This window comes from Glycine soja, chromosome 17, assembly GCF_004193775.1.
Source record: "Glycine soja cultivar W05 chromosome 17, ASM419377v2, whole genome shotgun sequence".
NCBI classification, from domain to species: domain Eukaryota; kingdom Viridiplantae; phylum Streptophyta; class Magnoliopsida; order Fabales; family Fabaceae; genus Glycine; species Glycine soja.
In genome coordinates this window covers 35,634,095-35,658,134 of record NC_041018.1, presented here as the reverse complement: position 1 = coordinate 35,658,134, position 24,040 = coordinate 35,634,095, and the positions used below count along the sequence as shown (strand labels likewise).

Here is a 24,040-nt window from a genome sequence, read left to right as displayed (position 1 = left end):
AACGCTCCTTGGGACTAGTGAGAAGGGCAAACATCTCATCACGCGTAAGGCCCTAGTCAAAACTGCAATGGTTGAACTCAGAAAGCATGATGTTGGTTCCCATATTCTTCTTGGGCTTGGAGATCATGACCTCCTTAAGACTGGGTAAGTTTCGGGGCTCGATTGTAGTGGCATGAGCCATAGCCTCATCAGCCTCAGCCTGTTCGAAATCGGTGGCCCAGGCTTTGATGTATCCTTGGGGTTTCAACATTTTGAGATCTCAAAAGGAAAAAGAAAATGGAGTTGTTAGTGGGAGAGGAAGCAGATGGAGGCGGTGGTGGGCGTGGGTGTGGATGCGTTCAGAGAAGGGAAAGGGTGTGAGTGTGGGAAGGATGAGAGAGCTATGTCGCGAGAGAGATTGGGAGAGCATGCGAAAATTGAGGGAATTGAAAGCGTAGATGAAAAAGGTTTTCAAAGACAAATTTTCACCGTCCTTGAAAACTTACTTTTAAAGATGATTTTTGAAAATCATCTTTTAACACTTGCTTTCAAAGACAATTTTTGCAAAATCGTCTTACAAAAATTGAACTTAATTTCAAAAATGTCACCACTTATTTTTTACATCGATTTTTTTGAAAACTGACTTCGATTCAACGATGTTAAAACATGTTTTTTTAGTAGTGAGAGAGCACTTTCATGACAATATTGTTTATAAAAAAAATAGGCACCAAACCTGCTTTGCATAGGAACAGTTATAAAACACATGCCAATCATTTTCAAAAATTTTATTGCAAAAAGGAAAGATTCTAGAAATGTTAACACCTTTCTAAACAAGATTTTGGCAAGTTTGAAGCATTCCTATAATCAACCTCCCAAGAAAAATCTTCATTTTGTGTGGAATTTTTAAATTCCAAATCAGCATCCATTCTCCGGGTACCCATAGATGATGCTTGTCAACTAAGGATCCCATAATAAAATTGTAGGCTGACTTGACAGAAAAACAACCCTATTTTTCACGCTTCCAAATTAATTTGTCCTCCACATGTAGGCTATAGTTGGTGTAGTGGAATGGATAAATAATTTTCATTTTTCGAGAATTGAATGATTGTTTTATCACAACCTGATTCCAAGTTCCATTATAAGTAGTATCAATTAAATCAAAGACCCTAAGATCTTCAAAAACCATTCATGGGCTCAATGGAAATATTACTATCAGTTTTTCTCAACCACGATGTTGTCCATACATTTACCTCCACATGTAGGCTATAGCTGGTGTAGTGGAATGGATAAATAATTTGCATCTTTCGAGAATTGAATGATTTTTTACCACAACATGATTCCAAGTTCCATTATCGGTAGTATCAATTAAATCAAAGACCCTAAGATCTTCAAAAACCATTCATGGGCTCAATGAAAATATTACTATTAGTTTTTCTCAACCACGATGTTGTCCATACATTTATTCTGAACCCATCTTCTAGACTCCATTTGGTTCCATTTTTTGCCACCATCCATCTCCTAGACTTAAAATCTCAAATTTGGTTGCTGATTTCTTTGAGTTGTGACACGATCTTATAAATGATTGTCCCTAGAGTAGTAATCAACATTAAATTTAGTATTAAAATATAAGTAAATCCTTTAATATGGGATGGTCAATAGTAAATCATTTAGAGGTTTAAATTCAAAATAGTACTATAGTGATTGAAAATTTAAAAGGCACTCAAGAGACTTGAAAGTATATCTTATATTTGGCGCTCATTAATTTTGGAGTCTCCAAAACAAATGTGAGGTTGATATGAGTGTGATGAAAAACCATTTGCACCAATTGCACCATTTATTTCTTATTTACTATGAGTGTGATTAATTTTTTTATGGTTTATTGTATTCACTTTAGGATACTTTGAATAAGGGTTCCTCCAACAAGAGTACAGTTTGTTATTTGATAATATGCAGTTTCAAAGTATAGTAGTGTACTTGAGAAAAATTTAACCTTTCACTTTTTTCTTTTCTTTTGTGTTACATTGTACCCAGTAGTTTTCAAGTACATTCATTTTTACTTGACATGTTTATGGTGCCCATGAGCAGTATAGCTTGGAGAATACTGACAATGCTCCTAAAAGATCGTATGTTATCAACCAAGTAAGTGTGAAGTCTTCGATGGAGTCAGAAGTCCACATGTTGGTGGTAAACGAAACTAATGACCACCAACATTTAGACTTTGACTCCATTGAAGATTCCACACTTACCTGGTTTATAACATATGATCTTTTAGCAGTATTGTCTTCTGCAAGCCATATTGTTTATGAGCAAAAGAAACATCACAAGTATAAATTAATGTACTTGAAAACTACTAGATACAATGTAATAACAAGAAAAAAAGTGAAAGGTTAAAATTTTCTCAATTACTCTAATATACTATGAAATTGAATATTATCAAATTAAACAAACTTGTACTCTTGTTGGAGGAACCCTTACTCAAGCTATCCTAAAATGAATACAAAAAACCATAAAAATTTCATCATACTCATAACAAATCAAAAATAAATGGTGTGAATGGTTTATCATCACACTCACAACAAATCAAACACAAGTGGTGCACAAATCAAACATGAATGGTGCAAATGGTTTTTCTTTGCAACTACTATCCACAAAGTGAGATAGAGGTTAGGGATTAAACAAATCAAAGCACAAAAGTAATAATGTTATTTGTAGTGTGAGAAAATAACAATTGAAGATTGCTAAGGCGTGGAAAAAATTCAATTACACTTCTCCAAAAATTGAGATAAAGCTTTAAAATTAAGAAAATACAAGTGAAAAATTAAAAGTAATAATGTTATCTGATGTGTGAGAAATCACAATTGAAGATTGGAAATGTGTGGAGAAAATCATGATTTAAGATTGTAGGGTGTGGAGAATATCCCAATTGAAATTTTCTATGGTGTAGAAGATTACAATGAGGATAGCTAGGGTGTGGAGAAAAGTACAATGAAGATTGTTATGCTTTGCAAAATAATGAAACACCAACAACTATTTTACCTAAGAAAATAATAATAGCTTGACAAATAAATCATCTCATAATATGAGTTATTGTTAAAATATAGCCAAAATGAGTTTTTAAATGTAGCCATAATAGTGGTTGTATTTTGGTTGGCAGTTGACATGATTCATGGAGAGAATATTAATACTAGCATGAGAATATTGAAAGTATTTGAGAAGGCAAAAATTGTACCTCTTTTAGATTATGCATATAATTGTACGGTATAGAAACTAGCTAGATGTAATAATATTTATACATGTAATAATGCATGTCTTTTCTAGAAGGAAGAAAGAGATATACCTTATCATCATCAACATGATATATTTTGATGGCAATAATTGATACATATGTTACTTCCTTTTTGCTCAGGATTTTTGTTTCCTTGTACCAAAGTATAATTTGATAGAGTAATTATTGTTTTCTTCCTTTGTGAACCTTGAAGATAGTTTTCACATCTCAGCCTCATCCCAGTTGCCATCAAAATATTTCAAGTCAAAGTATAACTTACTTTCACACCCAAACATGTAAATAATGAAAGATTGGAAGAAAAATAACATGGCAAAAGAATTAACAATCATTCTGAATGATAACAACATGGCTTTAGTTTACATTATGGAGAGAGATAGTCACATACACGCTTGCTGCTTCCTTCAAATTTTCCTCATCAGAGTATGATAAGACTAAGTAGTTGAGATCTTTGCTGAGGTTAAAGGATATGTTGGTACTGCTACCTTTGTTTTCCACTATCACGTGAGCACTATCCATATGTTTCACTAATCAAAATCAAAGTGTTTACAACATAAGGTCTGAGAAGGTATTTATAATTGAGTAATCCTATATCTTTTTCAAATTTTTGCACAAATATTTTTAATATTTATACAGAAAGTATTAAACAAAAAATAAAATACATTTAATGTTTTAAAAGCATTAAATAAAAAAAACATTTAGTAGAGAGAGAAAGGTAAAATGCATTTAATATAATGTCTTGAAAATGTTAAAAAAACATTTACTCTCTCTATCTCATAAATACTAACGTTTAATGTTTTTCATAGACCAAGAAAATAAATATAAGGAAACAATTTTACTAAAATATCGTTGTTTTCTTTCTTTAATTCAATAATGTATTAATAAGTCTTGACAACATTATTTGTTACAAGACATACTAGGTATAGATATTTTGATATCTCATTTAAAAGTGATAAAATCAATTCTTTTGGAATTTTTTTCAAAAGCTAAAACTAAATTCATTTTGGGATAAAAAGAGTAATAAAATTCACTATATTTTTTCTTACATAAAAGTGTAGGAAGAAAAAAATTCAAGAGACGGACAAGGTTGAGACATTTAAAACAAATATTTTCATATATAAAGTCTTTATAATGAAATCTAAAATATTAAATGTGGTCAAATGTTGATAAACTTAAAAATAATATTTACAATGAATAACTTATAATAAATTATAAGTTGGTTAAAATTATTTTAATTTATTAACTATTAAATTGATTTTAGCATTAAATAATAAATATATGCATTGGTTTTAACAAACCCGAATAAATTTAATATTACATATTATGTATTAAATATTGAATATATTAAGTATTAAAATTATTTTAATATATAAAATATTAAATTGACTTTAGTATTAAGTATTAAAAATATTTAATACTTAATATTTAACATTTAACTTGTCTAGAGAACATTAAACCTCATTTCATACTTAATATTAAACGTTAAGTATTAAATATTAAATATGTTTACTCATAATCTCATTAAGTTAATTTAGTATTAAATATTAATTTTATTATTTAATATATGTATTATTTTAACAAATTACTTTGGATATTGGAACGCCTACGGTCTTCGGGCCAAAGCCAACGACTACCTAGGTCATTTGGGTACCGATCAACCCAATCCAAATATTGTTGTTTGTGTTATCATGTCTTAATAATCGGATCTATATTTAGTTTTGGTGATGTGGGGGATTGATTTAATTATATATGATATTTGTGAATCATGGAGATAAAATACATTTAAGTTATATCACATTTAGTTTATTAAAACAGCTCGTGCTTGGTCTAGAGGCAAGACAAATTACACGCTTTGATGCTCTAGTTAGGTAGGTTCTAATCCTAAACGAGAAAGTTCATCCCAAAACAGATACATATGTAAAATTTAATATATCTATTCATTTTTGTAGTAAATTCAATTGAATGCATAATTTAAACATTTAAAATATGTATTAATTTTACTTTTCTATATATAATATAAATAGCATGGACAATATTTTATGTCTTCATAATTTTACATTTGCTTAATTATATCTTCAAATTTTATTTATTACTAAATTCTTACAAAATTTATGTTCGAGAAAAAAATTATTTTTACTGAAATTGACTTGTAATTTTCAACGATTGTAACTCCACTCACACCCAAGAAATCAATTGTATTGATGCCACCCATTTAAGAAAATTAAAGAGTCAACATGGTGGATGCCTTACACCACAATATTAAAAAGATTAAATACAAAAGTGCTATGGATAATCAATTTATGGTTGTTCATATTTATTTAATAAAAATGGTTATTCACTAACAATGTAAATTTTTTTACACAATCATCCAATCACAACACATTATGTGTGATAAGTTTGTGAACATTTAAAATAAGTATCTTAAAGTAATTCAGACAATGATTTTTTATTGAATGATAGTAGAAAACTATTTTAAACGGTCAATATATACACATTAAGCTCTATTTATTATACTATATTTTATTATTATTGTTATTATTATTATTATTATTCACTTTTCAATTATCTCTTATATCTATAATTAGGTTATTTCTCTTAGAAAAAATACACACAATCTTTAATGTTTCTAATCTCTCTTTAATCTTTGCTTTTTAATCATTTTAGTAATTAAAATAGCTAATTATCAAACAAATTAAATGGAAAAAACCTACCTAATGGAAAAACAATGGTAGTAAAAAAACAATGGCATTATGTGCAGTACATAAATCTAAGATTAAATTATTATTTTTCTTTATCTTACTTTTAATATCTATTTCGATTCTTTATCTTTCAAAACATTGGTTATGGTGTGCAATTTATTTCATTAAATTCACTTACATGAAAACTATGAAACTAATCGTAATTAGTTCCAAACTTCCAACCTTTCTTATGTAGCATGGCTGAATTAAAACAATAGAGATGACACAAAATCATTAAAACATTATCAAGTAGACTTAAAATGTAAAATCTATTGCGGATTTCTTTAGTAATCAACATTAAATTTAGTATAAAAAAAATAAGATAAATGTTAACAACACACTTTCTAACACACTCTTTTAATCACATTCTATGTTATTGGTTGAAATTTATTAAAAATGACAAAATTTGGAGGATCCCACATCATATTTAAACGAATTTTAAAAGGCACCCAAGAGATTTAAAGGTATATCTTATATTTGAGGCTCATTAATTTTGGAGTCTCCAAAACAAAAAAGTGAGATTGATATATAATAGGAAATGATATAAGAGTCAAATAGGTTATGTTTAAAAAAAGAAGAAGAATAAAATTATTACTATATTAAACGGTCAATATATACACATTAAGCTCTATTTATTTTACTATATTTTATTATTATTATTATTATTATTTTTCACTATTCAATTATCTCTTATATCTATAATTAGGTTATTTCTCTTAAAAAAAATACACAATCTTTAATGTCTCTAATCTCTCTTTAATCTTTGCTTTTTGACCATTTTAGTAATTAAAATAGCTAATCATCAAACAAATTAAATAGAAAAAAATTACCTAATGGAAAAACAATGATAGTAAAAAACAATGGCATTGTGTCCAGTACATAAATCTAAGATTAAATTATTATTTTTCTTTATCTTACTTTTAATATTTATTTCGATTCTTTATCTTTCAAAACATTTGTTATGGTTGTTGGACATGCGGCCTCAATAACTTAAGACAGGATAAATTAATTTCCCACTAACAAACTTTTAACCCTCCTTCCATATGATAGGCTCAGAATGCAGAAGAAGAAGCAACAATCAATTTAATAATGTTCTTTAAACATGCAAGACAAAATTGATTGGAATAAAATAAAAGAGATACGGGAAGAGAGAAATACAAACTCGATTTATATTGGTTCGGCCACTTCCCGTGCCTACGTCCAATCCTCAAGCAACCCACTTGAGATTTGTCACTCTCTTTATAAAATCCTTTTACAAAGTCTGAACCACATAGGGACAACCCTTCCCATGTGTTCATGAATCCTTACAATTTAAGAGACCCTCGGTCCCTTAATCAATCTCTTTGAATAAGAAGAGGAAGAAGAAGAATTCTCTCTTTAAGAGAAGGATATTACAATTGAAGTTCTTAGATGAACTCTTAATAGATTTGCAAGTGTTTGAGCAAGAGTTGTTGAGAGAGCATTTGGCAATGAAGTTCTCTTGGAATATCTCTCTCTTGCTTTTTGAAATCAGTCACACACATATATAGGCCCTTTGTGTCTTTTCAAAATGGTTTGAAGAGATGTGTCTTTTCAAAAAGCTTCTTTTCAAAAAGTTTTTTCTGAAATTTTTCACTGGTAATCAATTACAGGTTTCTGGTAATCAATTACACAGTTATATTTTGAAGGGTCATGACTTTTGAATTTGAATTTCAAGAGTTCCATTGCTAGTAATCGATTACAAATATCTGGTAATTGATTACAGGTTCAAAATTCAAATTCAAAACTCTTTTTAACATTACCAATGCCTTGGATGTCTTGAAAACACTTTGTTTTAAGGCTTGATCTTTAGTTAATCTTGAAGCAAGACTTTGTTTGTTGAAGCAACCTTGTATTAATCTTGAAGCAATGTTTCTCCTTTGAAGCAACCTTATTTGATTTTACTTTGGCATCATCAAAATTATGTATTCATACATTCACAATGGTGTGAAATTTGTGTCATTAAATTCACTTACATGAAAACTATGAAACTATAGTATCTTAATTAGTTCCAAACATCCAACCTTTCTTATGTAGCATGGTTGAATTAAAACAATAGAGATGACTCAAAATCATTAAAACATTATGAAGTGGACTTAAAATCTCAAATCTATTGCTGATTTCTTTGAACTGTAACATGATCTTATATGACACAAATTGATTGTCCCCATAGTAGTAATCAACATTAAATTTAGTATTAAAAAAATAAGTAAGATAAATGTTAACAACACTCTTTCTAACACACTTTTTTAATCACACTCTATGTTATTGGTTGAAATTTATTAAAAATGACAAAATTTGGAGGATCCGACATCATATTTAAACGAATTTTAAAAGGCACCCGAGATTTAAAGGTATATCTTACATTTGAGGCTCATTAATTTTGGAGTCTCCAAAACAAAACAAAAGTGAGATTGATATATAATAGGAAATGATGTAAGAGTCAAATAGGTTATTTTTAAAAAAAGAAGAAGAAGAAAATTATTACTTCTAACTTGAAGATAAGAAATCTATACAGTCAAGAAGTGAACACTTAAATTTAGTAATCTAATCTTGAAGACAAAATTCTTAAAAAGAAGAAGAGAAATGTAACACTTCAATATTTTAAAATATGACCTTGAGATTTAAGTTAGGAATTTAAAAATTTATTAATTCTTCTAATATGTATATTTTTTGTAGAGATTTGTCTTTATAACATCCTGCATTTTAAGTATAATTTGTAATAATTAGTACTATTAATAAATGACAAATACTTTGATAGTTGGTAATCGTCAAATATACTTTAATTTTACATATGATTGTAGGTGATTATGGAACATTTCTAATACATGGAGCCTTGTTTTACCTTAAGATTGGGGTGAATTTTGAATAATCACATTGGAACTCTAGAATTTTAGGTTTTTTTAGGACTTTTTTGATGTTTTTGTGGAGTTTTAGCAGGAAAAGTTATTGAAGAAACCAAGCTCTTCTCGCTTAAGTGTTGCATACTATGTGCTTAAGCAAGCCAAGTCAGAATCAAACCCAAGAAACATTGACATGCCTCACTAAAGCAAGTCATCTTGAGTGCTTGAGCGAGGGGAATTATGAAGATAATTGATGAAGTTAAGCTTGCAAAGCATGAACAAATTAAGTGAGGCTTAAGTGAGCTAAGTAAGAGAACAACCTTGGATTCACTGGGGAGCCTCGCTTAAGCAAAAACTTTAAAAGGCTTAAGCGAGGTAGGCAAGGTAAAGGTTGAACACGAAGACCTCACTTAAATGCAACATTTTGGGCGCTTAAGTAATGATAATCGGTAGCTAAACTGAGATTAATAAGAAGGGCATGCTTGAACGAGATGATTCTCACGTTTGGGGAGCCGCTCCTGTCAGGCCCAAGCCCATATCAGATTATAAAACAACAAAAGTGCAATTGAGGAGGGCATTTGGGAGCAAATTAAGCATAATACATATAAGAAATTGAACTAAGTTCATGTAATTTTCTCCTTTAATATAGTTATTCAATTTTTATTATTCCTCTTCTTCTCTTAATGCTTATTTTAGATTCATCACCTATAATTTGATCTTAGGAAACTAGAGTTTAGTCAACGTATTTTGATTCTCAAACTGAAGAGTATACCTAATTGGGATTGATTCTAGACATAGTTCAATGCCAATTAGGCTCCTTTTGATTCTTAAACGCAATGTTGATTATCTGGATTGATTTGCCAATATACTGGGAATTAATCTCTAAATAACTTAGACTTTTTCACCTAAGACATTAGGGTTAAAATACAATTGTGACAAACTAGTGACAACTTGTCTTTTCGTCATTGTTATAAATAATATTAGCCACAAAATAAAATTTAGTGATAAATAATATATTATTAGTGACAAATTTTACTTTCATCATTAAATTTTAGTCACTAAAAACGACAACATTGAATAATTTACTTGAGTTTCAATATACCAAATAGATAATGGTATTACTCTTGGCATCTATAAAATAAGCTTGTGTTTAAATCACTTCTTTGGTTTCATTTTCCTGCATTTTAAGATGAGTGTAACTCCTTGATTTCTTCTTTTTCACTAGTGTAGTATTGGAAACAAGTTTGTATAAAACAATTCAAATCATACTTCATTGATTCTTCACACTTGAAATATCTCTTCACTTATTCATTAAAAATGAGTTTCAATAATTTTTTGTGAGTTTCTAGGAATTGCTTGAAGGACAAAACCATCACCTTGTACCTGATTTGAGCATTATTGAAATTGGTGAGGTTAATTTTGTGGCTTTTGTCACATAACTATGTAATCATAGTAAGTCTTACAAGAAATATAACTTTTAGTGACATATATGCAATTAGTCAATAATTATATATCATTTGTCTCTAATTTTTAGTTTGTCACTACTATTATTTGCAATAGTGACCAAATTATAAAATGTTACTAATTTTTTTAATAGTGGCCAAATTATAAAACTTTACGAAAATTTCATTATAAGTGACCAAATAATTTGTCACTAATATAATATATTAATGAAGAACTTGTTCCTCTTATTGTAAGGTTGTAGCATATATTAAACTTAATAAATATTTTTTTTATCAGTGTACTAGCGAACAAGCATTTATTTTCAAGAATATTATAGCATATTAGTAAGTATTGCATGAATAATCACTTATTTTTATCGATTGATAAATTTTTTATCACTAATTATTTGAGATATAATTATTTATTAACTTATAATGGATATTTAATACATCTATTATAATGATGAATATAATTTCATTATAATAGAAATAATTAGAAAATAGTTATTTATTTTATATTAGTTTACAATTCCATCATATTAGTGGGGACTAATAAATAGTTCTTTACTTTTTATTACCAATGATAAATTATTCATCACTGAAGCTTTGAAATATTTGTATATATCCATCATCATCATCATCATCATCATCATCATAATAATAATAATAATAATAATAATAATAATAATAATAATAATATATTAGTTGATTTTATACTGAAAATAACTTGTAACCTTATCAAATTTCTTAATGCAAAAAACTCATAATAAATCTATTATTATTGATTAATATCTCTATTAATATTTAGAATTGTTTCAAATTAAATCTTTGATCTATAATTATATTTTATCAATTCTTTACTATAAATACATATTATTTTTAAATTTAATTCTATTTCACAATATTAAAAAATATATAAATGCCATAGTTAGAAATAAAATTAAAATACACTATGTTATCGGTCCAAATTAGCCCTTTTGTTTACAAACAATACATGCTCCCACTGTGATCACATACAATTGTATATGCAATACAACGAAAACTCATCTATATACATAGATTTACTCTTGCAAAAATAATTTTTTACATTTAAAAATATGTAGTGTTATAAGTATTTTTTAATAAATTTATATATTATAAATATATTTATAAATGTTATAGTTATTATTAAATTTGAATAAGCGAATTACATTAGTTGATTATATATACACACATAATATATATATATATATATATATATATGGCAAAAATGCATCTTTGGTCTCCCTACTTGTTTCCTATTTCAATTTTGATCCCCATTTAAAATTATTGATGCATTTAGTTCTTCACTTATGTTCAATCCTGTAAATGTGGGTCTCAAGTCCAAATTTAAACGTTGACTGCTACAAAGGAATACTGATTGTCACGTGTCACATTCTAATTGGACGATAACTGTCACATGTCATGTTCTGATTAGACGCGAATAACAACAATACATTTTCATCATCCATGGAGTCAACATCCAATCAGAACTTGACACATGACAGTCATCATTCAATCAAAATGTAACATGTGATAGTCAATATTCCTTTGTAATAGTCAACGTCTAAATCTAGACTTGGGAACCACATTTACAGGATGGAACATAATTGGAGAACTAAATGTGTCAATAATTTAAAATGGGGACCAAAACCAAAATTGGAGACAATTAGGGGACCAAAAAATGCAATTTTGCCTATATATATATAAATTATCTTATATTTTTTATGCTTGTATAGTATTTAATAATTTTGCCTATATATATAAAAATTATTTTATATTTTTAATTAGAACTTTATTTGTCTCCTCTTTATACAAATTATCTTATAAAAGTATTTTTAACTGTCATATTTATCTTTATAAAAAACTTAAATTAAATCTTTATAATCGATGTATCATTTTTTTTATTAGCAAAATGTGAAGCAAATACTAATGATCACATCCACATCAAGCTGACAAGTGACAATTAAGTCTAGTTTAAATTTAAATTTAAAATAATATGTTTTCCATTTATTTTTCCTCATTATCTCCTTACATTTTCATTTTATTTTTAAAATCAGTTTTGGTTATAAAACAATATCAATATCATGCAAAATTTAATTATTCAACAATCCTTAGTGGTGATTGCTATCTGTTAGAGGTGAGATTAGGGAAGTTGTTGATATATGATAGTACACGAGTAGTTTTTTTTTAAAGTAAGTTTCTTCTTGCTTGATTAATTGTGGGGAGAGTTAGTTATATGCAGAATGATGTCTCGAAAGTCACCATTCTCTTCTGATAACTGATCCTGGTACCCTTTTTGTTATATTAATAATATTATTTGCCTTATAAAAAATAATTAATTGTTAAGATTGTAGATACATAATTAAAAATAGTCACTCATTTGAAATGCCAAAAAATTTCAATTATGAATAATTTATGCAAGGGTTGATCATATTTTTTTCTCTATTAATTATTAGCAATCTTTAAATGTTTCATTAACCCATCATTCACCAACGATGATATATATTCTAATATGTAAATCATTTTTTGAACTCCAAAATCAAGGGTGGAGATTTTGAGTATTTCAAATATGTAAAAACATTCTTCAACTGTTGTATCTTTTAACTCTTAAGGAAGGTGGATCCATTAATATCTTTTACATATGTTCTAATAATTAAAAACTAAACTTAATAGTTAAAAGTCGAGTTGATTGAAGGAGGTCTTGTTACAGACCAAATCATGTAAGGAGTTCTTCTTCACCTTATTTTTGAAAGTATATTAAGAAACGAAATATCAAATGACCGTCTTGCGATGAAGCATTTAGAGGAGGAGCAATGACAAGGTCTAAAAAAATAAGACGTCCCAAGTGAATTTGTGGTTAGGAGAGGGGAGGAGCTTTAGTAGAGTTGGAAGTGTGTATAGACAAAAGATTAGGTGGGGAAAATTGACACTCAAAACCCTATCATTGAAGGTCAGTGAAAATCAGAACATGAATGACTCAAATGCAACATGGATTCTAGCTTCCATATGATTTGTGATACCACTAGAATTGGTTTGTGTGTTCATGATGAGCAAGGGGGATTGGTTTAAGCAATGACATTGTGGAGACAACAATGCATGGACGTTCAAGAAAGTGAAACATGGGGTTTATTAATGACTTCATTTTGTAGCTACAATAAATTTGAATCATGTAGTGTTTATATTAGATTGTAAAATGATAGCTGGCGAGATAAATACTGCATGTGGGGACAGAAAAAATTGAGAAATATTGTTGTTGAATGTAGAAATATTTTAGTTGCTCATTCATCCTATGGAATAGGATTTGTTAAGAGGTAAGCTGCTAATGGAGTTGCTCATGAGTTAGCAAGGATGACTTCATTGTTCCCTAGCCTATACTCTATTAATCATGTAATTCCTTGTATTCAGCATTGCAGAAGCAAATAACACAAGAAGAGATGTTGAATTGTGTTTTTGAAAATTTAATAACTTTTCTAAGACTGATAACACATTTATTGTTTGATGTAAATAGACCTAAAACACTTGGAGATCAGATTGTGTTAGACAATGATAAAAGCAGTTTTCTTTGTAAAAAAAAACAAGATATAAAATTTAAAAATAAATTCAAGCAAAAGAGAGAAATACACAAAGAATTATACTGGTTCGTCATAAACTTAAGACTGCTTTCAGTTCCAGGCGGTTACCAAGGTTTCACTAACTTATGAAAGTTACAAGTATTACTCACTGCCACTTCTTACGCTTGCAAGCTCTACCTCAAACTTGACTTAAACATGGTATTCTTTGTCATACCAAGCCATTGCTAACTCTAAAAAAATCAACAAGATTTGTTTACGCACTACCTAAATATGTGATCGTCTTAAAGATGAATATATCACTCAACACTTTTAGTCTTTTCTCTCAAGGTGTAGAATAATCTGTTTTATGAGCTCAGTATCTTTACAAGAATTTACAAGAAAAAATTAAAGAATAATATTGCATAGATGATTTGTGTCTTGTTTCTTCAGAAATTGTTTCATATATAACCTTCATCTCTAAGTATATGTATGTTGTCTCGATTGGATTCTTCACTCTGTTCTTCGTCTGAAATCTTAAGTCTGTTGAAAAATTTAATGCTTGCATTAAATGCACATCTTTTATTCATGCAAAGTCCATGCTGAAAAGTTAATTTGTCTTGTAATTTAGCAAATAAGTCACTTCTTTCATCAAGTAGGTCTGCAACAACAAAGCACACCTTTTAATGGGACCAACATATGGATTTCATTTATTCTTCGTAGGAGTTTGACATATCCTAAGAGAATATTTTTTGCATGAAAGAATCTCATACACAAAGTATTAAATAAATTTCTTAAATGTTATACCAGATCGTCTTATAAGTGTATTGTCTCAAACTTTAGACGTGCAAATACAAATCATAATTTAATAGCATATCTGATACAACTTTTATCATTTGTATTTATTGACATTTAATCAAAACAATTAGGAGTCTTGATTCGTCTTTAACATGTAAATGCCTTTTGACTTAACAAACATTTTGATTCATAATAAAATGAGATAAGAATTATATGGTAAAAAAATAAAGATAATTTAATTGTGATTTAATATTGCTAAAAATTTGTGATTTTGTTGGTTAATTTGTTTGTGTTTGTGTTATGAATGGCTTAGGAAGCCTAAACATGTCCTAAACCAAAATTATTAAAAGAATATATTGGTTGAACTTAGATATTTATTTTATAAATTATAGGTTTTATTTTTATTAAAATAATATAATGTTAACGTATAAATAATAATTATTTATTATTGGCATCACTTGGGACCATTTAAATGTATTGTGTTTTTCCAGTAAAAAAAAGTATTGTGTTTTTTCAGGAGGAATAAATCAATAAAGAATAAATCTTATATTAGTCGTACTTTCCATTTCTTTGAAGCTCTCTGTCACTACTAAAAAAAGGCTTTTTTACGACACACCTTCAAGGTCAGTGGCATTATAAACGTTGTAGTAGGCTGCATGGTGACATTTATGTAAATATTTAACTTCTACAACGACGTTTGATTGCTACACCGTCGTAGTTGCTTAAGCGGTGATATTTTTGTAATTAAGAACTTCGTCAACAAAGACAGTGCTAGAAAAGACTGTCTTTGAACACTGCTTTTCCACCATGTTTTTGGAAAGCACCGTCTTAGACTTGCCCGACATGAAACCAATTGGCTCGTGCCCTCACTCACTACTGGACTACGTGCACAACCTTCAACCCTCCTTGAGGTCATCGTCTCCTTTGTAGCTATCTTCTTCATCGCCTCGCCCCATCGTCGAACATCTTCGGCCAGCGTTCAGTTACCGCCGTTCAATCTACACTTTTTTCTAGATGGGGTGGTAAGTAGTTTTTTTCCTCCATTGGGTTTGGTTGGACAATGTTGTCGGTATTAAGGAGTTCTTATTGGTCGTGCCGCAGATTTAGTGTTCTTCCAGAACGGAATAATGGAGTCGTGGCTTGAGAGCAAAGGTTTGGAAGATGCAAACCAGGTGTTGGCTTATTTTGCTTTGTCCAAAATTGGAGAAACCCCTATTGATGGTAGGACTGATACCAATCTTGAAGGACTCATTGTTGCAAATTGGAGAAACCCCTATTGATTTAGTGCTCTTGCAAGGTTTCTTCTTTTTACTGTCATACATACTAGTCAGCCCCTGGATTTACTTAAATCTTCAAATTGAAATCCCTGCAGTTAACTTGGTTATGGGCTAAAATCATAGCAACCTTAGAGACTATAATTGCACGCTTATGTATGTTTAAAAGCCAGGTTCTTGACAAGGAGGTGTTTCAAAAGCAGATGTTGGAGAAACTTATATGGATTTGTTCCGTTATGCTTGTTGGAGCACCTCATGGAGGGGTTTCAGTAGGTGTCATGGACAAGGAATTCCGCAGTGAAGTAAGCTTTGCAATATACATATTCTCAAAGTTAATATGCAATTTTGTTTGGATCAACTTCTCTATAAATATTTATATAGGAGAATAAGATAACAAGCATAAAATTTTATTCTATAAGCTAAATTTAACTTGTGCATTAGTAAAATGAGCTTTTGGAGAAGTTAAAATTAGCATATTAATATTCTGTAACCTGTAGGGGATGGTTGAATTTTTTGCATCGGGTGATTGGTCTCATCTTGTATATAGGTTGGGGCACCCTTTGTGCCCTTCATATATAATACAAATAATTTGCTGAGTAAAAAAAACAAAATTGTTTGGCTTCTTCAAAAAGTTGATTTTAACTTATGGGAGAAAATTATTTCATTTTTTCTTTTCATTCTCTTCTCTTATAAGTGTTTATGGACAAACTTATCGAAACATGGTCTTAACCAATGATATTTTGTTTGATTGGAAAAATATATTACATGTACATGATTTGATTAAAATTGTGTGGTTAATAGGATGGTTGGTGATTGCATCAGTATCCTCTCTCTCATATGTATATATATGATTTCTGTAAAAATATACATACACTGATCTAAACATGCAAATAAATTTAAATAGCATATTTAGATCAAACAGCGGAAATTAAAAGGAATTACAAGCGTACCTCCAGCCATTGCAAATCGAACGAGAAGCGGCTCACACACAAACCTGAAAGACAGTTTTGTTCTTCCAGACCCTTACTCACTCTGAATAGATGGTGTATTTTTTCTGAATAGAGAAGTGGGTTTGGTGATACAAAACTGAGAGCACCCCATCCTATTTATAGAGTCTGTCCATCACAGAGCTCTCTCAACTTGTTATCAGAACGTGAGATAGGAAGTTATCAGACGTGAGATAAGAAGTTATCAGTACGTGAGATGATGGGTACGTGATTTGTTACTGAAGGTAGTTGCAAATATATTTTGCAAAGATATGGGATGAATGTGGATGGAAAATGGACCAGATTCAGAAGTAACAAATTTTTCCAAAATAATAAAATATAAAGGAATGTGCAACGTGCACATAACGTGGGCCTCTAACATTCTCCCACTTGGTCCATTTAACTCAACATCAACCATAACAAGAAACATAATATATGAGTCATGGCGATAGGTCCTCTGATGATGAGTAGTATCTTCCATGTACCACAATATATCGAGTCTCTCAACACTAGCTCTCAACTTAATGAATAAACCATATGTTTATTCTATATCTAAACTGAATGATTTTTCTCGAAATAAATAAATATGTGCACAAAACGATATGAGAAAATATCTAACTGAATAAGAGTTTCATTGAAAATAACAAATGTACGTACAATGAAATTACATCATGGAACCAAGTCCCATTCGTACTACATGATCCTTAAAATTCTTTGGTGGCATGCCTTTAGTTAAAGGATCAGCAATCATTAACTCAGTGTTAACGTGTTCAATGACCACTTTCTTTTCTTTAACACGTTCTCTTATGGCTAAGTACTTGATGTCGATGTGCTTACTTCGACTTCCACTTTTGTTGTTTTTAGCCATAAACACTGCAGCAAAGTTGTCACAATACAACTTTAATGGCCTAGAAATAGAGTCCACAACTCTAAGGCCAGATATGAAACTCTTCAACCATACACCATGCGAGGTAGCCTCAAAACAAGAAACGAACTCAGCCTCCATAGTGGAAGTAGCAGTCAAGGTTTGTTTGGCACTTCTCCAAGATACAACTCCACTGGCTAACATAAAAATATAACCAGATGTTGATCTTCGTGAATCAACGCAACCAGCAAAGTCTGAGTCGGAGTAGCCAATCACTTCCAGACAATCAGTTTGTCTGTACATGAGCATGTAATCTTTTGTTCCTTGAAGATATCTCATCACTTTCTTTGCAGCTTTCCAGTGGTCAATACCTGGATTACTTTGATATCTTCCCAAAACTCCAACAGCGAATGCAATATCAGGTCTAGTGCAAACCTGAGCATACATAAGGCTTCCGACTGCTGAAGCATATGGAATATTTTTCATGTGTTCCCGCTCAAAATCATTTTTGGGGCATTGACTCAAAGCAAGTTTGTCACCCTTCACAATGGGAGCTACACTTGGTGAACAATCTTTCATATTAAATCTCTCTAAAACTTTGTTGATATAGGTTTCTTGAGACAAGCCTAAAATGCCTCGAGATCTTTCTCTATGGATCTTTATGCCTATGACATAAGATGCCTCTCCCATATCCTTCATATCAAAGTTCTTTGAGAGAAATTGTTTCACCTCATATAGCATACCCTTATCATTAGTCGCAAGCAGAATGTCATCTACGTATAATACAAGGAAACAAATCTTACTCCCACTGACCTTCTGGTATATACAGTGATCCATGACATTCTCTTCAAAGCTAAATGAAGAAATGACCTCATGAAATTTTAAATACCATTGGCGGGAGGCTTGTTTCAATCCATAGATGGACTTATTAAGCTTGCAGACTAAGTGCTCACCAACACTAGATAAGAATCCCTCAGGTTGTTTCATGTAAACCTCTTCTTCTAGATCACCATTCAGGAACGCCGTTTTCACATCCATTTGATGCAGCTCAAGATCAAAATGAGCTACTAATGCCAGAATTACTCGAAGAGAGTCTTTCTTAGATACAGGGGAAAAGGTCTCTCTGTAATCGATTCCTTCTCTTTGAGTGAATCCTTTAGCAACAAGTCTTGCCTTATGTCTCTCAATGTTGCCTTCTGAGTCTTTCTTTGTTTTGAAGACCCATCTACATCCGATGGCTTTTACACCAACAGGCAACTCAACGAGATCCCAAACTTGGTTAGATGTCATAGAATCCATCTCATCCCTCATAGCATTATACCACAAATTTGATTCCTTAGAACTCATGGCTTGTGAAAACGTCTCAGGATCATTTTCGGCTCCAATGTTGTAGTCTGATTCTTGTAGGTACACTACATAATCACTAGGAATTGCTGTCTTTTTTATTCTAGTAGATCTTCTTAATGTTGTTTGGTCATCTTGCTGAGGAACTTGTTCAACTGGTTCTTCATCAGTTTGTTCAATATCATCATGTTGTTCCTCACAAACAACTCGATCTACATGATCACTTTCAACAGCTTGTGGAACTTCAATCACTGGTTGTCTAACACCCATTTTAACTTGAGGGGTGGGAATGACTACCAACCTATTACTTGTCCCAGAAGGTTCAGCTTCACAGTGATCCCTTTCAGAAGAAATGTTCTGAAATTGATCACTCCCACTGATCAAGTCATTTTCAAGAAACTTCGCATTCCTTGATTCCACAATCCTAGTGTTGTGGGATGGACAATAGAACCTATACCCTTTAGACCTTTCAGCATATCCAATGAAATACCCAGTAATAGTCTTAGGGTCTAGTTTCTTCTCTTGTGGATTATAGATTCTTACTTCAGACGGGCATCCCCAAACGCGTATATGTCGCAAACTTGGTTTCCAACCCTTGAATAATTCAAAAGGTGTCTTTGAGACAGCCTTGGTTGGAACTCGGTTTAATATATACGCAGCCGTCTTAAGAGCATCAATCCACAAAAATTGAGGAAGCTTTACATTACTCCTCATGCTTCTCACCATGTCTAATAAGGTTCGATTTCTTCGTTCTGCCACACCATTCTGATCCGGAGAACCAGGCATAGTGTATTGGGCAACAATCCCATGTTCTTGAAGAAATTTCGCAAATGAACCTGGTGCTTGTCCATCCTCTGTGTATCTACCATAGTACTCCCCACCTCTATCTGATCTCACGATCTTAATTTGTTTTCCACATTGTTTCTCAACTTCAGCCTTAAAAACTTTAAAGGCATCTAAAGCTTCATTCTTAGAATGAAGTAAGTAGAGATACATATATCGTGAATAATCATCTATAAAGGTTATGAAGTATTTCGGACTATTTGCATCCATGTCTGGACAACATATGTCTGTATGTATGATTTCTAATAAATTAGAACTCCTCTTTGCACCCTTTTTAGACTTGTTAGTTTGCTTACCCTTAATGCAATCTACACAAGTCTCAAAATCAGCGAAATCCAAAGTACTAAGTACTCCTTCATTTACTAATCGCTTGATTCTTTCAATAGAGATATGTCCTAATCTCCGGTGCCACAACATAGAGGATTCTTCATTCACAATACATCGTTTTAACCCAACAGAAACGTGCATAGAAGTAGCGTCATTTTGCAATTCAATCGAATAAAGACCATCAACCAATTGACCACAACCAATAATTTCAGATTTATTTAGTAAATTAAAACCAAAGTCTGTAAAATTAAAATAAAATCCCAAAGGTGCAAGTTTAGAAACAGAAATTAAGTTTTTACAGAAACTAGGAACATAAAAAACTTTCTCCAAATGTAATTTAAAGCCACTACTTAAGACTAAGACGCACGTTCCAATGGCCTCTACATGTGAGCTCATCCTACTCCCTGAGTAGATGCACTGCTCACTTCCCACTGGCTTCCTTAGGCTTTCCATACCCTGCAAGGTATTAGAAACATGGATTGTAGAACCAGAGTCAATCCACCATGTATTATGATTCACATTAATCATATTAGATTCATAACAAACAAAGGCAAATGGTGTACCTTTCTTCTCAAACCAACTTTTAAATTTGGGGCAGTCCTTCTTCATGTGTCCTTTCTTTTTACAGAAGAAACACTTTGACTCCTTTTTAATTGTTGGTTGAGTCGGAATCTTTCCTTTATTGGTGCCTACAGACTTCTTCCTATCCTTTCCAGAATTAGAAGTAGTCAAATTTACCTTCTCACCCTCTTCCATTATCAATCTCTCCTCTTCTTGAACACACATGGTCATCAATTCATTAATAGACCATTTATCCTTATGTGTGTTGTAGGAGATTTTGAAGGGTGTATACTGTTGAGGTAGGGTGCACAAAATGAAATGTACCAGGAAGGATTCAGACATGGTAACTTCCAAGGTTTTCAACTGAGCCACTATGTCCCTTAAGCGCATGATATGTTCACGCACACCTCTCGTTCCAGTAAGCTTAATGGAAGAGAATTGCATAATGAGTGTGCTAGCAAGTGACTTCTCAGAGGTTGTAAACTGTTCATCAATGGCTTTCAACAGATCTCTGACCTTATCATACTGGTCAACTGAACCCCGGATACTAGCGGATATGTTGGTTTTTATGAACATAACGGAGAGACGATTAGATCTCTCCCACTTTTCATAAAGATCAACAGCATCAGGTTCGCTAGTTTCAGTAATAGCCGGTGGCTCATCCTTCCTTATAGCATAGTCAATATCCATCCAGCCCAAATGAAGGAGAACTCTTTCCTTCCAAACCTTATAATTATCACCTTTCAAAATGGGAAGGTCACAAGAAATATTCATAGATTGTGAAACTGCAAACAAACACACATGCTCATTAAGAAAATTTGAGACTAAACAAATGTCATGTTTTGCCAATGCAAATCATGTCTCAATATATGAATCTAGTGACACAAAACTTGCCTGTGGGCTAAAGTCCTACTCAATTAGATTCATCATGCAACTTTATGATAAAACTATTAAATCATGTTCTTTTCCTTAATTCCTGTGGGTAAATTAAGAAATATAATTTAATATTTTATCCTAATTAATCACACAAATATAACAAAATTCCTGTGGGTAGATTTCATCACATTACATATGATTAATCACAATTAATATTTCTAATGTGATTATAAATTTAGTATATAATTTTACTCAATTAAAGATGCTGTGGCTATTCTCTAATTTAATAAAATTATATTAATCACTTAACATTTAAAAATAAACCTTGCATAAACATACTTAATAATGCAAATGTGCTCAATATTGAATCATAAAAATTACATGTATACCAATTCAAAATAACATTGCACGTATATTCATTCAACATGTAATAAACTTTAAAGGATTAAATCCAATGCATACCAGTATTTAACATAATATTGCATGTTCAACATAACTTAAGAGACAAACAATTTTTAAATAGTTTGTGCATAAATGATTTATCCTTCAGAAGTTATAAATACACGTGAACTGCAGTTAATAAACAATTAAGTCACAGTAGCTTAGCGGCAAAGGGAGTCCTTTCATGCTTGTAGGGTGAGGGTTCGAAACCAGCATAAGGCATTTTCGTTTCATTTATACTTCCTTTTAATTAATTAAAACGAAAATAAACAACAAAGGCAACAACGAGATTCGAACCCAGAACAATGAGGTAATACACATCACATCTACCACTAGACCAAGTCGTGCTTTGTTTAATATTGTTAATTTAAAATGTATATTAACAATTCCAACACAGTAAACAAAACCCACAAGACTTCGTCTTCAACCTCCAGCAGTGGTAAAAAAAAAAAAAAAAATATTATTACCTCAATTTCGAAAAACCCACACATTATATACATTTTAGACACCCAAAAATACGTTTTAAATCATAGAAAAATTAGAAAACTCACATCATTCCTAATTTTGATGTTATTTTGAATTAAGGAGGCTTAAAACATAACACCCATATACTCAGAAAATAAACTCCACATAGGAACGACCCAATAAGCAAGACAGAGGTACAAATAGGCTCTGATACCAAATGTAAAAATATACATACACTGATCTAAACATGCAAATAAATTTAAATAGCATATTTAGATCAAACAGCGGAAATTAAAAGGAATTACAAGCGTACCTCCAGCCATTGCAAATCGAACGAGAAGCGGCTCACACACAAACCTGAAAGACAGTTTTGTTCTTCCAGACCCTTACTCACTCTGAATAGATGGTGTATTTTTTCTGAATAGAGAAGTGGGTTTGGTGATACAAAACTGAGAGCACCCCATCCTATTTATAGAGTCTGTCCATCACAGAGCTCTCTCAACTTGTTATCAGAACGTGAGATAGGAAGTTATCAGACGTGAGATAAGAAGTTATCAGTACGTGAGATGATGGGTACGTGATTTGTTACTGAAGGTAGTTGCAAATATATTTTGCAAAGATATGGGATGAATGTGGATGGAAAATGGACCAGATTCAGAAGTAACAAATTTTTCCAAAATAATAAAATATAAAGGAATGTGCAACGTGCACATAACGTGGGCCTCTAACAATTTCTTCTTTTGGATCTTGAAGATGTGTTTACTCAGTGACCTTTCTCAATCAGTAGGTAAATGGCTATGGCTGAGTCTTGGGTGAAATCAAGTTAACATGAAATATTATCAAAGTTCAATTTATTTTTTTGTTAGATGTGGTATGCTTGAAGGGTTGATCCTAAACTAAAGGAGCTCTGTCCAAAATGGGTGACCTGACTTTGAACTTGATTTGTTGCCTTGAATGAAATCTGTGAGCTACAAATTATAGACACAAACTATGTTTGTCATGCAAATTTGGGCCATAATAAGAGAAGGAAGAAAACGTAGAGATTTTTTGACAAACATCTTGAGCTAATATTGATAATGTATTTAACACTAAAAAAAATAACACTGCAATGAGAACTGACTGATGTTTGCACTTTCAGTTGTCCAGCCTTATAACAGAACTAGAATCAGCAGCATCAAGTGAAAAGGGGTTAACATTTGAAGAAGCCATGGAAGAGTGCTTATGTGCATATTCCCGAGCCATAGCCCACTTTCCCACAGTAGTTAAGGAGGTATATGATACAATTTATTAGTGGAATCAATATTGGATTCACTAGATATCTAGATATCTCTGATATATATAAGTTCTTATCTTGGTTATACTTGCAGTTCAAATGGAGAAATGGTTGA

At 31.2% G+C, this 24,040-nt stretch overlaps 1 pseudogene; it reads left to right on the top strand.

Moving 5' to 3' along the window:
• Nucleotides 1–304: 304 nt before the first annotated feature.
• Nucleotides 305–24,040, top strand: LOC114391701 (annotated as a pseudogene).